The 15,451-nt window shown below is 35.4% G+C and overlaps 1 protein-coding gene across 1 annotated transcript in view; it reads left to right on the forward strand.

Moving 5' to 3' along the window:
- The window catches only part of DPP10 (dipeptidyl peptidase like 10), a 306,345-nt gene that overhangs the window by 134,471 nt on the left and 156,423 nt on the right, over positions 1 to 15,451 (forward strand). Inside the window, exons 2-3 of the mRNA XM_077779630.1 lie at positions 12,337 to 12,389; positions 12,488 to 12,569. The gene's annotated coding sequence lies outside the window, so the exon portion shown is untranslated. The remainder of the gene's footprint in view (positions 1 to 12,336; positions 12,390 to 12,487; positions 12,570 to 15,451) is intronic.

A 15,451-nucleotide genomic window follows, 5' to 3' on the forward strand; every position in this document is an offset into this window, starting at 1 on the left:
CTATTTCTTCATGATTCAGTTTTAGAAGATTTTGTACTTCTAGTAACATCCATTTCTTCTAGTTATTTTTTTATGTATTTGCATATTCACAGTAGTCTCTTATGATCCTTTGTACTTCTGTGATATCAGTTGTAACTTCTCTTTTATTTCAGGTTCTATTAATTTGAGCACTCCTCCTTTTTTATTGATGAGTCTAGCTAGAACTTTATTAATTTTACCTTTTGAAAGAAACAGCTTTTAATTTCAGTGATCTTTTCTATTGATTTTAGTCTCTATTTCATTTATTTCTGCTCTGATCTTCGACCATTTCTTTCCTTCCATTAATGGTGGGCTTCAGTTTTTTCTTTATTTTTTTGTTTCCAGTTCCTTTAGGCATAAAATTAGCTTTAATTGGGATTTTTCTTGTTTCTTGAGGTAGGCCTGTATCACAATGAACTTCCTTCTTGGGGCTGCTTTTGCTGTCTCCCATAGCTTTTTGGAATATCATGGTTCCATTTTCATTTCTCTCAAGGTATTTTTGTATTCTTCTTTGATTTCTTTGTTGACCTATTTGTTTGTTTTGGCTCCATGTGTCTGGGATTTTTCCAGTATTCTTCTTGAAATTGATTTCTAGTTTTATAACATTTTGTTAGAAAAGATGCTTGATATGATTTTAATGTTCTTAAATTTATAAGTATTTGTTTTGTGGCCTAACTGGTGATCTGTTATGAAGAATGTTACATGTGCATTTGAAAAGAGTATGTATTCAGTAGTTAGATGAACTATTAAACACTCATACACACACATAATATGTACACATACACACATATGTATATATTAAGTCCACCTGGTGTACTTTGTCTTTTAAGGCCAATGTTTCCATATTGACTTTGTCTGGATGATCTATCTATTGATATAATTGGGATATTAACATCCCCTAGTATTACTGTGTTATTGCCAATTTCTTTCTTTATGTCTATTAATACTTTTCTTATATATTTAGGTGCTTCTATTTTGGGTGCATAAATATTGATGGGTATGTCTTCTTCTTAGATGGCATTCATTATATAATATACTTCTTTGTCTTTGTTACATTGTTTGTTTTAAAGTCTATTTTGTCTGGCATGAGTATCACTAATCCAACTAGTTTTCTTTCCATTTTCATAGAATATCCTTTATCACCCCTTCACCTTCAGTCTGTATGTATCTTTAGGTTTGTGTTGAAGGCAGTGTATAACTGGGTCTTGTTTTTAGTTTGTTTATTCAAAGTATAATTAACATACAGTGTTTCAAGTGTACAATATAATGATTCAGCAATTTCATTACTCATTGCTCACCACATTAAGAGTACTCTTAAGCCTCTATTTCAACTATGTCTTCTTCGGAAATCACTTGTTTGTTTTCTGTATTTAAGAGGTTTGTGTGTGTGTCTCTCTCTCCATTTGTTTTCTTTGTTTTATTTCTTAAATTCCACATATGAGTGAAATCATATGGATCTGTCTTTTTTCATCTGACTTGTTTCACTTAGCATTATATTCTCTAGGTGTATTCATGTTATTGCTAATGGCAGAATCTCATTCTTTTTATAATTAATATGCCATTGTGTATTTATACCACATGTTACCCAATTATTGTGGACACTTGGGTTGCTTCTGTATTTTGGGTATTGTAAATAACGCTGCCATAAACATAGGGGTGCATATATCTTTTCAAATTAGTGCTCTTGTTTTCTTTGGATAAATACCCAGTAGTGGAATTACTAGATTATATGGTAATTCTGGTTTAACTTTTTTGAGAAAACGCCATACTATTTATTACAGTGGCTGGGTCTTGTTTCGTTGTTGTTCCGTTGTGTTATTGTTCTATTTTGTTTGTTTGTTGCATTTATTCAGCCACTCTAGGTGTTTTGATTGAAGCATTTATCCCATTTATATTTAAAGTAATTATTGATAAGTATGTACTTACAGATATTTTCTAATCTTTTTTTGTTTTTTGTTTTTGTTTTTAGTTCTCTGTTTCTTTCTTCTCTTGGTCTAACTTTATGATTTGATGACTGTCTTTTGTGTTACATTTGGGTTTCTTTCTCTTTCTCTTTTGTAAATTTATTGTAGATTTTTGGTTTGAGGTTACTATGAAATTCATCCATATAGAGTTATGTATATTGAAGATTATTTTAAGCTGATGGTCACTTCAGTTCAAATGCACTGCAGTTTTACTCCTCCCACCCTGCTCTTTTTAGTGACATTATAGTTCACCTATTTTTACTTTGTGTATTAACTACTAATTGTCTTTATAGGTCATTTCACTATTTTTGTCTTTTAACATTCATACTAACTTTTTAAGTGGCCAATCCACATCCTTTATAATGTATTTGCCTTTACTACTGAGATTTTTTTTTTCTTTCATATGCTTTCCCATTTCTAGTTATGGTTTTTATTTTTGAATTAAAGAAGGCCCTTTAATAAGCCTTGTAAGGCTAGTTTCATGGTGAAAAACACTACCTTTGTTTCACTGGGAAACCGTTTATCTCTCCTTCAATTCCAAATGATAACCTTGCCAGATATTATTTGTAAGTTTTGTTTGTTTGGTTGGTTTTTCTTTGTTTGTTTTTGTTTTTGTTTTCCTTTTAGTCCTTTAATTATATCCTGTCACTCCTTTCTGGCCTGCAAAGTTTCTGCTGAAAAATCAGCATATAGCCTTACAGTGTTTCCCTTATATGTGATCATTTGTTTTCTCTTGCTGCCTTTTAGATTCTCCATTTATCTTTAGCTTTTGCTATTTTAATTATATTATATCATGATGTATATCACTTTGGTTCATCTTGTTTGATACTCTCGATACTTACTGGACCTGGATGTCTGTTTTCTTCTCTAGGTTAGGTTTTTTTTTTTTTTTTTAAATTTATTTCTAGGAGAGAGAGAGACAGCGTGAGCAGGGGAGGGTCAGAGAGAGAGGGAGATACAGACTCTGAAATAGGCTCCAGGCTCTGAGCTGGCAGTCAACACAGAGCCCGACGCGGGGCTCGAACCCACGAACCGCGAGATCATGACCTAAGTGAAAGTCGGACGCTTAACCGACTAAGCCACCCAGGAGCCCCTAGGTTAGGGAATTTTTTGGCCATTATTACTTCAAATTAGTTTTCTGCCCTTTCTCTCTTCTCTTTCTACGATCCCTAAAATGTGAATGCTATCCTTTTGATGTTGTCTCTGAGATCCTTAATTTATTCTTGTTTTTTTAAAAACTCTTTTTTTGTTGTTTTGGTTTGGTTTGGGTATTTTTTTTGCTGTTCTGTTTGTGTGACACTATTCTGTCTACCAGAACACTGATTTATTCTTCTGTTGTGGATTTCCCTAGTGTATTTTTCATTTAAGTTATTATATTCTGTAACTCTGGTTAATTCTTTCTTATATTTTTGTTGTTGTTGTTGTTGTTGTTGAAGTACTCACTGTGTTCTTCCATTCTTTTCCCACTTCTGCTGTGCAGCATTATGACTATTACTTTGAAGTCTTTATCAGGTAAATTGCTAACCTCTGTTTCATTAGTGTGTGTGTGTTTTCCCCACTGTTATTTTCCCCTCATTCTTTTATTTGGAACCAATTCCTTTGTCTCCTTATTGTGATTTTTATGTTAAACAAACACAGGAAAACATTATGAATGATATGGGATAGCTGCCTCTCCTAGTCTTGAAGGAGTGTCCTTGTGTCAGAGTATTATTTTTGTAAACTGTGTATGCCTGGTGGCTTTGACAAGCCAACTGGGGCTGAGTTGGGCACAAGTTGTGGGTGATCCCAAATGTGCACTACTGGGCTGCCTTGGTGGGATGGCTGGGGTTGGTGAGGGCTAGGAACCCACGGTGCACTGGGGTAGCCCTAGCAGTCCAGTTAGAGGACCTAGATCCTACTTACCTGTGCTTTTAAAGTGGAGAGGGGACATAAAAATGGTGCTCACTAGCACAACTGACCCCCAGAGGGAATACCAACAATTCCCTACCTGTGTGTCAGATGTTCTAACGTTAGTAAATGGATTTTTTATCTCTAAGGCTCCAGTTGCCCTCAAACTGCTGGGTTTGTGTTTTTATTTTGTCATTTGTTTTTTCTGTGCCCCAGGACAGGGCAGAGTGTGTTCATCTTTCAGTGATATCTTCTTACTGTAGGATTCACATCAGGGAGTAGGGTTCTTGTCATTACTGTGTCTCTTTCTCCTCTACCCTTCTCTATGTGGTGTCTTCATTGTTTGCCATGTGGAAGCTGTTCAGTCAGGCCCCAGTTCTTTTGAAGAAGTTACTCTACATATAGGTGTAGATTTGGTGTCCCTGTGGGAGGAGGTGCATTAAGAGTCTTCCTATGCCACCATGTTGGACACTTTGGTCACAAGACTTTTATTCAAGAAATTAAAAAGTTGCCAATTAGGGGCTCCTGGGTGGCTTAGTCGGTTGAGCGTTCGACTTTCACTTAGGTCATGATCTCGCGGTTCGTGGGTTCGAGCCCCGCGTCGGGCTCTGTGCTGACTGCCAGCCCAGAGCCTGGAGCCTATTTCAGAGTCTGTATCTCCCTCTCTCTCTGACAAGTTGCCAATTAAAATAGGTTTGTGTTTTTCTGGCTCTATGCTTTTGGTGTAACCTTCTGTAATATCTAAATAACTTCCATATAGTTTTCCTTTAAATTCTACAACAAAACATTCGAATATATCTTACTTTCTGCATTTTCCTGATGAGCAGTTTAAATATTTCTAATAAGTTTCTCAAGAAAATATAAACTACTATTTAATCCAATTGAAGTGAAGAAAGAACATTTTCACCAAAGTTTCTGGGGAAAGAATGGACCACTTTTCTAAGTTACATACTCTGTTCAGTCACTGGGAGCCTGCAAAATATTTGTATGTGGAAACATTGATTTCCAATCTTGCCTTTCTAGTTCTAGCACTACATAGGAATAAGGTTGAGTTTGTCTCTCGTGCTGTCCTCTTTCAGTGTATTTACCTCTGCATTGACATGCTAGAGAGAAAACTAGTTTATACATGGTTAGATGATGTATAAATTTATTTCAATACAAATTGAAAACCTACTGCACCACTCTCAGTAATTGACCTTTAAATGCTCTTCAGGTTATCAAACCAGATATTTTCAATGATTGGGCATTCAAAATAGTTTAATGCCAATTGGTGTGAAAGTAGCTTATTTGCATGAATTAGTGCCGAAAGGTCTGGTACATGAAAATATTTTTATTATAAAGAGTGGCATTGTCAATGAGGTTGGTACTTTAATCAGAGGTACATTATGGTGAAATTTCCATGTCAAATAATTGAGAAACTCTGGTTATGGAGTATCATTGAAGTGAAATTTTGCATTATAGACCTCTCATAAACTGAATTCTAAGAACAATTTGAAGGAGTTTGTCTATGATGATCAGTTAATTTATCTAACATGGAATACATCAGAGAATGGTTTATTCTACATACTCACAGATCTTCTATTGTGTAATAAAGTATATTCTTCTTGTGCTGGCTTTTGATAATGTTCACTCCAGTTAGGAGGTTATATTCTGAGCAGAGTAGTCCTACCTGGAATTAAGAAATGATGTCCATGTAAGTTTTGGTATTTTGTCTGCTTTTTAGACTTGAATCATCAACTATCCTTTTTCTTAAGAAAAATTAATGTATAAAGTGGAAACATGTTTACCTAATACAATCTCCTATTAGGTTTCTACTTACACACTATGCTGAAAGTATCATATTTCAATTCAAAATGACCGTACTGTTCAGTTCAGAATGAATACACGATGAATGCTAAAATAGCCAGAGCAGTATCCTATTTCTTTTTCCGAGTGAGAACCCAACTAGACCCAATTAGGGCAAGGAGAAATAGATATATTGCTTTTACTATGTATCTTCTGTGATGACGGCTTCATGATACCTACAGGCTAACAGAATGACTAAATTGGTTTTGTGGCAGATAGTCTTTTTTTTATTAGCAAGTTTATTTTTATTTCTTTTATATAGTTTTTGGCATAAATAGAGGTGATTTCAAGCAACACCTAAAATTTATCTTTTCAACCAACCTTTACATTTAGTTTCACTATCTTGAGTATGTTACTCTGTTTACCACTTACCGTAATGGTGGAGCAATTTAAGAATACTACATAATTCTTGTTTGTTGTAACACATTAAAACAGTCTTTGCAGGGGCGCCTGGGTGGCTTAGTCGGTTAATCCGACTTTCGCTTAGGTCATGATCTCTCGGTTCGTGGGTTCGAGCCCCACGTCGGGCTCTGTGCTGACTGCCAGCTCAGAGCCTGGAGCCTGTTTCAGTCTGTGACTCCCTCTCTCTCTGACCTTCCCCTGCTCACGCTGTCTCTCTCTCTCTTAGAAATAAATAAAAACATTAAATAAAAAAATAAAACAGTCTTTGCATGTTGGAATCGGTAAGATTTAGACTTCAGTCTTGGTTTTACTAACTATATATCTTGATGAATAATATCTGAAAGTTTACGATGAACATTAAGTGAGAAAACAAATGAAAGTAGATTAAAATACTGAAAAATATTAATTCACCTTTAATCCCTCCCATATATATTTTCCCTTTCAACCAGTACGTGATCAGTGTTCTCAAAGCTTTTATTCATACAATATTTTAGGAAGGTTTTTGTAGAGCTGCAGCTTAAAATTTTATGAATTGTATTTACTATATTAGAATATTCTGATAGTTTAGTTCTTGGCTGCATAAGAAAGATAAAATTTTTCCAGAAATAGAGTCACTACTTATTCATCTTAAAAGGGATTCCAAGGGTGCCTGGGTGGCTCAGTTGGTTAAGTGTCTGACTTCGTTCAGGTCATGATCTCACAGTCTGTGGGTTCAAGCCCCAAGTCTGGCTCTGAGCTGTCAGCACAGATTCTGCTGAGCTGCTTCAGATTCTGTGTCTCCCTCTCTCTCTGACCCTCCCCCACTCACTCTCTGTCTCTGTCTCTCAAAATAAAGACATTTAATTTATCTTTAAAAAAAGGGGATTGCATTATCCTAAAACATGCTTGACATAGTCATACTACTTACTTCCAAGAGAATCAAGTGCCCTTTTGCCTATATTGTTTTTTTTCTCTCCCTGGCATTTATTCGTATAAATGCTATTTACTCAGAGACTTGTGTCCTCACATTTTAGTTTTCTAACTGTTTGAGTCCATGGCCAATCCATAATCATATTTTAAATATTCTCCAGGCCATGAACACGCATGCTCTTTATACCAATTCAGCAGTTTAACTGCAGTGCAGAAAAAGCTTTGGCACCCTGAGACATAAACCTCTGGTTTAATCATAAATTGCTAGAGTGGCCTGTTCTTGTTTCCTGTAAGCGTAACTCTCCTTGACATGAATTCTCATAGATGTGTTAGATAATAACTGATATTCCAAGAAAAAAAAAGTGAAAAACAGCTAAAGGAGAAGGGGATTTACATTTTTAATCTGATCTATTAGATCATCTTTCTAAAATGAAATCTCTCTTCACTATGGTTATCACAATTAATTCATGCCTACTCCTGTCAATAAATCTTTGGATGATGGCTTAATAGGTCTCTCAGAAATGAATCTTTTGCAAAGCCAGAGCCGTGCTTCCTGTCCCAGCTCCCTGAAAGAGAATGTGCAGAGAGATTAAGTCACAATAATCAGACAGACGTGAGCTCACACTGTGGTTCTTTCTCCGACTTAAATTTCCAGTGCTTCAAGAGCTTATCATGAGAATTGTGAATGATAGTATACATTTCTTAAGGTACATTTAAATGTTAAATAATATATTTAAAGCACTCAGCAGAGTCCAGTGTATAGTATATATTAAATTCAAAAATTGTTATTGTTAAAACAGTTACAGTCTTGAAACCAATAAGATTAAATGATTCTTGGAAAGCCTGTAGGTTTATAATCTTCAAGTCCTAATTTAACCGTGACCTGCAACAGCATACTCTATACTAATGTAATGCTTCTCAACCTTGTCACCCTGACTGGATAAGAGCTCCTTGGAGACAAGAATTATATTTATTATGGGCTTTGCATCTGGCAAGGAACTTAACTTATGAGCTTGCACATGGTTAATATTCAACAAATGTTTATAAATTGACAGATAAAATATAGTAATAAATAAAAATGACCATTTGATATTCTTTTATATTTTGTCCTATTTTAAAAATAATCTTTATTATCACAATCTCTTTTAAATATTTATTTATTTATTTTTGAGAGAGAGAAAGCAAGGGAGGGGGAGAGAGACAGAAGAGAGAGAATCCCAAGCAGGTTCCATACTGTAAGTGCAGAGCCCAATGAACCATGGGATTATGACCTGAGTTGAAACTAAGAGTCAGAAACTGAGCTGATTGAGCCACCCAGGTGACCCATAATTTTTTTTATGGCCCTTAGTGCAGGGCTTGTACCAAAGAAGTTGCTTCAAAGATATTTGATAAATGAATGGAGGTAGCTCATTTTCATTTACAGAACATGAATGCCACCATTCTGGAAAACTTCTGTATTTTTCTTGCACCCAAGTTCTGGCTGGTCTTAAGTATGCTTATTTTTTGTTTCTTTCTTCCAGTAATATATCATGCTATGTCTATATTACCAACACTGTTGATCTTCATTACTTGCATGTTCTAGATTTCCCAGTTTACTTGTTTTCTAAAATTTATCCATAACCTCAAAATCAATACTTTCTGTGCTTTTTTAGGCATTGCTGGACACGTGCAGAGCTGCAAAACATTTAAGTTGCCTGATACATACTTGCCCAACTGAGATCAAATAGGTTGACACTATGCCTTCCTTTTTCAGACCTCATACCATAAATTAGCATCCTTTTCATAGTCTTTTTAGTGCTCTGTTTCCCAGAGTTGTACTTTTCGTTGATGAGTTTGCTGTTTAAAAATACCCCACATTCAGCATAGTGCTGAAGTACACTCTAATGTGTGGCTAAGCACAGGAGGCTGTGATATGCTTTACGGAGGAAGCACATGTGTCAGATAACCTTTATTCAGGTTATAATAATTTATTTCAGAGTTATAATGCTGCTGGCCAGGAGTTCAGCGTTAATTAATCAACAGTATTAAATATTAAATAGTGTCTTTAAAAAGATATACACATGAACCAGGTTTACATACTGATCGGTTGAAGGAAATGTTAAAACCAGAGACACACAGGAAATTAACTCTGTATTTATCTAAAGGCAATGTTTCCATATTTGCTACTTCAGTGTTTACAATGACTTACAGCACAAAACCACAGCAAATAATGAGAATCAATTATCCTACTCTTTGCAATAAACACTTAGTAATCAACTTCTTCTTGAGGTTCCCAACATAATGTCAAAAAGATAGGGATGAGATTCGATTGCAGGATCTTATGAAGATTTATGTAATACCTGATACCTTTGGCATCATGAGATTTAGTGATTGGACATCTCAAGGCTAGTTTCCAGAAGTAAGCTTTGATTAAGTTGTTATATAGTATTTCTTTTTCTTTTAATTTTTTAACATTTATTTATTTTTGAGAGACAGAGACAGAGCAGAGCAGAGGAGGGGGAGAAAGAGAGGGAGACACAGAATCTAAATCAGGTTCCAGGCTCTGAGCTGTCAGCACAGAGCCTGACATGGGGCTCAAACTCATGAACTGTGAGAGCATGCCCTGAGCCTAAGTTAGATGCTCAACCAACTGAGCCACACAGGCTCCCCTGTTACACAGTATTTCTTAGGTTTGCCCCACTCCCACTATCTTTGTCATAACCATTCACATTCTGTAATAGGCCATGGAACATCATTTGCAGAGATGTGATGAATATGTGATTTGGGGCTGTGAAATGTCTTTCTCCTCAAGGATCTCATCAGATGTTCAGTTTGGCTCTCATTATGCAACAGCCAATCATTACAGGAAAAAGACTTCCTAACCTTTGTGACTCCATCTTTATCCTCTCATCCTGCATTAAAACCTACCTAGCTAATGTAGAAGAGGAATCTAGGTTAAGAGGAAATTAGGAAATGATAAAAATAATAGATATCCTATCCACAGAATGGGGGAAGAAGGGGAGAGAGAGATTCAGAGAGAGAGAGAGAGAGAGAGAGAGAGAGAGAGAGAGAAGTGCAGATTAACACAGTGAATTTAGACCAGTGCACATTAATACAGATGTCAGTAAAGCTAAATCCAATTCTCTTTGAAAAATCCCCCCCTTTTTTAAAATTTTTAATGGTTCATTTATTTATGAGAGAGAAAGAGAGACAGCAGGAGTAGGGGAGGGTCAGAGAGAGTGAGATACAGAATCTGAAACAGGTTACAGGCTCTGAGCTGGCTGTCAGCACAGAGCCCGACACGGGGCTTGAACCCATGAACCATGAGATCATGACCTAAGCTAAGGACCCTTAACTGACTGAGCCATCCAGGCACCCCCACCTTTTTTTAATGCTTAATTTATTTTTGAGAGAGAAAGAGAGACAGTGTGAGCAGGGGAGGGTCAGAGAGTGAGGGAGACACAGAATCAGAAGACAGGCTCCAGGCTCTGAGCTGTCAGCGCAGAGCCCAACATGGGACTTGAAACTATGAACCATGAGATCATGACCTGAGCCGAAGTTGGATGCTTAGCCAAATGAGCCACCCAGGTTCCCCCCAAAAAATCCCCCTTTTGAAATCTCTGCAGCACAGGGCAAACAAACAGACGAAAGGAAACTTCCATCTCTAACCCTGTTCAAGGTCTCTCCTACTTTATACTCATTATATTCTATTGTGGGCATAGAGTGCTATTTTAATTATGGAAAATTATAAAACAGGAAGTATTTGGGATCTTCTGGGAGTGCACACACACACACACACTCCCAAGACAAGTGGACTCAGAGGAAAGCCCTCACCTAGGAATAAATGGCTAGTTTCTAATTATCTGTAGATGGCAAACTACTGGCTTTGTGAGACACCTGTAAAGGAGGTGAAACCCTTCAACTTGTGAGTTTTCAGACAAGTTAAGGTTCATTTCTTTACTCTGGTTTTCCACCTCAACATATGAACTAAGGAGGAAAATGCTGTACTGGGCTAAGAACTCTGAAGGAAAAAGTGGGTCTATATATCCCTCTCTCCCCAAAGTACACCACTTGGAGGACATCATTTGGAGTCCTCTGAACTCCTACACTGAGAAGAGTCTGTAAGCTCTGTAATAAGAATTACAGAAAGAGAGTAAAATGTAATGTTTATATATGGTTTTGCATTGGTTGTTTTGGCCTGCTTTGACTAAAGCATGAACTCTTTCTCTCAAGATGCCTGTGAACCTAGAATTCAGCTACAGTGTGTTAGGTAATTAACAGACGGGATGAAGAGACAGACTCCTTTTACCCATGACATCATTGACACATTTGTCTGCTTGTAAGACAAAGTACTCACTTGGCAGTTTGCTTTGGCAGCAGAGCTTTCTGTGATGTGGAAAAAAAAATGTTTATAGAGATGGTCACATTTCTTATCATTTTGTCAGCTCTCGTAGTAAATTCAAGGTTTAAAACTTGTAGTCAAATCAGAAATTTTATAGCATAAAGTTTGGATGCCAAAATAGACACCAGGAAAAGTTATTCTTGCTTCTGCAACTCTGCAACAAAGGTGATCTTAGATTTAATAGTTATTTTAAAAGAAATGGGAGAATAAAGCTTCATTATGAAACACGGTACTATAATAAATGGTGGAAGGATTGTGATTTCAGTGCAAAGAGACAAGGCCAGTATTGCCTTACCAGATATGTGGCCAGTCATGTTTAATTGAAGCTATTATTGCAAAATGAAGAAATAACAATTTGACTTCTAGGGAGTTTTAATTGACAGCGTTATAATATTTGGGTAGTGTACATACAGTACTGGAATAAAAGAAGCTTTTATAATTGTGTGATGAAAAAAGAAAGTATCAATGTAAGTTTTCCCTGAGGATGACCTATGGGGAGAAAAAGAAAAAGTTCAGGATATACAGGGAGATTTTTTCTATTGTGATTGAAGCATAGACTAGGTAAAGGGAAGTAGTGAATGGTAAAGCCAGAAAAGTGTGTGGAAAGCAAAGCACCAAAATCCTTGAACATCAATGAAGCAGCTTGAACTTTATAGGCAATGAGGAATCACTTAGTAATTTAAAGAAGACAGCAGTATAATCACAATTATACTAAGTATGGAATGGATTGAATAAGGGATTGAAAGGACAGTCAGAAGAATCACAAGACTCCTCGAGTAAGTCTCAGAACCAGAATATTTCACATTTGATTTCTCTCTAAAATCAATTCTTGGACTTCCTGGACTTTATGAAGAACATATCTGCACTTTAAGATAGAGTTTTTTTTCCAAACCAGGGTCCGTAACTCTTATTTTTTTCTTTTAATTTCAGATTTTTCATTATTCCTATACTGCTTCATATGTGATTTACAACATACACACAAGGTAAGTTCTTTGATTCGGGGTTTCATTAGCAATTGTCCAACTAAATTATTGGTGTCAGTATCAGGTTGTTCATGTAAAAATATTTACCTTTTTTCAAGGGAAGTTTGGGAGTTAAATCCTCCAGAAGTAGAGGACTCCATCTTGCAGTATGCAGCCTGGGGTGTCCAAGGCCAGCAGCTGGTAAGCACAAGTGTCCGTATTCAGCAAGCACTGTCAGCCACGGCCCAGTGGAAAATGTTTACAGAAGCCACTCCTTGTCCAAACTGCCCTATTATACTTGAGGTTTTCTATTCACCTTTCCATCTTTCATCTAGTATTCCAATTTAAGAATATATCATATAATACTGGTATTATTTTATCAATTGATTAAAGAAGAAAAGAGTTTATAGAATAATGTGTGATTAAACTGTGAGTTAATCATGAACCTGGAAGAGATCCGAGAATATAAAGGTCGAGTTCTATGGAATTTCCATTACATAACATAGTGAAGTTTATTTATTCTTAAAGCATTGTTTAGAGTTAAAATTTAAGATTGAACTCTGCAGTTGACAGTGGTTTCTTAGGGGAAGAGTTCTTGTCATAGTAGGTTTTGAAATTATTACCAACTCAAAGAGAGCATTAATGATGTATAAAAGCAGTTTGAGCAACACTACATTTTTGTTTGTGTCTCATGGTGAAAGTATAAAGCCCTTAAGGGGATATTGCTCAGGAAGTGGGATTGCTTGGTTTTATGGCATGTGAATGCTCAAATGTAGTACACGCTGCCGAAGTGATTTCTAAATTGCTTGAATATTTATATACCTACCAGCGACACTTTGAAAGTTCCCTTTATACCATATTCTCACCAAGGCCTTCTTTTTCCAGATCTTCACATTATTTCTTAATAATGATGTTATTTATTGCTTCTTCCATTCCAATTTTTATACTTCTAACTTATTAAAATGTGCTTGCACTGCCTACCCTATGAATGTGTCTAGGCATGGTATGGTATTTGTGTGCGTATGCAGGAGATTTTTAAGAATGCATGCTATTATGGTGATAAAATTAAGTTTGTATTTTTAAAATTAGTTTTATTAATTTACACATTTCTAAAAATCCATCTCACCTAAACTTCCAATGCTTAACATAATATTTTATCCCTTTTTAGAGTATTTTTTTAATATTTGTATTTGATGTACTTTTTTTCCCTATGTTATTTATAAGTATTCTTATTTCGTGATCAGCTTTGTTGTTTGTAAATTTCACATATGTCTTCTCAAAAGACAAATTTTAAATTTATATGATCTTTTCTATTATAATGTTATTATTTTATTTTTCTTTTCTAATATAGAAACACTGAATACTATAATATTTTCTCTAAATTTTGCTTTATCTTCATCCAGCAAGTTTAATAGTATATTTTTAATAGTATTTAATTTGAATGTTATTTCAGCTTTCATTGTATGTTCTTTTTTCCACATGGGCTATTTTGATCTTTGCTTTTAAGTTTACAGAAATGTGGAATTGGTTTTAAAACTATATACGGGGTTCAGAAACAGACCTTTGTAATAGATAAACTTTATCTATTATCTAGCCTATAAACATCGAAGTTTATAAGACTTGATTTATAGCTTATTATAAACTTTTATATTTTTATGTGATAGGTATGGTATTTAATATATGCATATTAGCTCTATCTTAATAATTACATTTTTAAGTCTTATATTTCTTTGCTAGTGATAATGGATGTGATCTTTCACTTTCGTGTGCTATCAGTTTTGCATTACATAATTTAAACTATGTTTTTAAGAGTGAGAGGGTTTAAATGTTAAATAAATCTCTCAGTATGGAATTCTTGGTACTCTTATCAATATAGTATCCTATTTGCCTTTAATAATTCTGATTGATCTACCTTACCTCTGACTTTTAGTAAGGTCCATGAAGGGAAGTTGGAATTCTCTAGATTTTTTTTTAATTGTTGCTTCAACAACAGCTGGGTGGGCTAAGGTATGTTTCTTGTTTTCTATGGGCCTCAAATTCCTCACTTATAAAACAGAAATAGCTGTACCTTTCATTTCATTAAGATAATTAACTTGGGAAATCTAAATATTCCCTTAAAAGGTATACATTATTGTTATTTTGATTCCATTTTATAGATCTAAGAAATACTTTTATAGGTCAATTGGTAAGTAGGGAAGTAGTACAAGATATTTCACATCTCAAGAAGGCTGTAGAATAATATATTCCTACTGAATAGTCCTTCTTTCCATTAGGAAAGTGTATAGGAGGATTAGGAGGAACTTAACGGAGGACTGTGGGGGAGAAGAAGGGGGAAAATAGTGGGGGAGAGAGAGGGAGACAAACCATGAGAGGCTCTTGAGTGCTGAGAACAAACTGAGGACTGATGGGGGTGGAGGGGAGGGGAAGGAGGTGATGGGCATGGAGGAGGGCACTTGTGGGGATGAACACTGGGTGTTATATGGAAACCAGCTTGACAATAAACTATTAAAAAAATAAAATGAAAGCTTCTTCACCTAAAATATTCTAGAACTGAATATGCCTGTGATAGAACTTCTGCTAGTGACTGGCCATGTAATCTTGGCCAAGTCATTTTTCCTCTTGACACCTTATTTTTCGTCAGCAGAAAAGTTAGGGCATTTGACCATGCTTCTTGACCTTGTACATAGAACATTCTATATAATATATTTTTAAATATTATATTTATATATATGTATATGTATATTTTTTAAAGAATGAAATTATTTTAAAAAATCTTTTCAGAATGATTGGAATAAGGAAGGGGGAGCATGAGAGGTTGAAAAGAGTTGAGGAGTAATTGCAGTGGAACATTTTCTCTCTTTCTCTCTTTCTTTCTTTCTTTCTTTCTTTCTTTCTTTCTTTCTTTCTTTCTTTTCTTCTTTCTTTTTTTCTTTTCTTTCTTTCTTTTCTTTCTTTCTTTCTTTCTTTCATTATAGTTCTCCACTCTGAAATATTTCCAGAGTCAATTGTGCAGTAGATTACTGTTTTAGAGTAATAAAAACATTTTTCACATGCAGAAACACCTTTCATTGTGTCTTGGTTAT

Source organism: Crocuta crocuta, unplaced genomic scaffold (assembly GCF_008692635.1).
Source record: "Crocuta crocuta isolate KB4526 unplaced genomic scaffold, BGI_CrCroc_1.0 scaffold18, whole genome shotgun sequence".
Taxonomy (NCBI): Eukaryota; Metazoa; Chordata; class Mammalia; order Carnivora; family Hyaenidae; genus Crocuta; species Crocuta crocuta.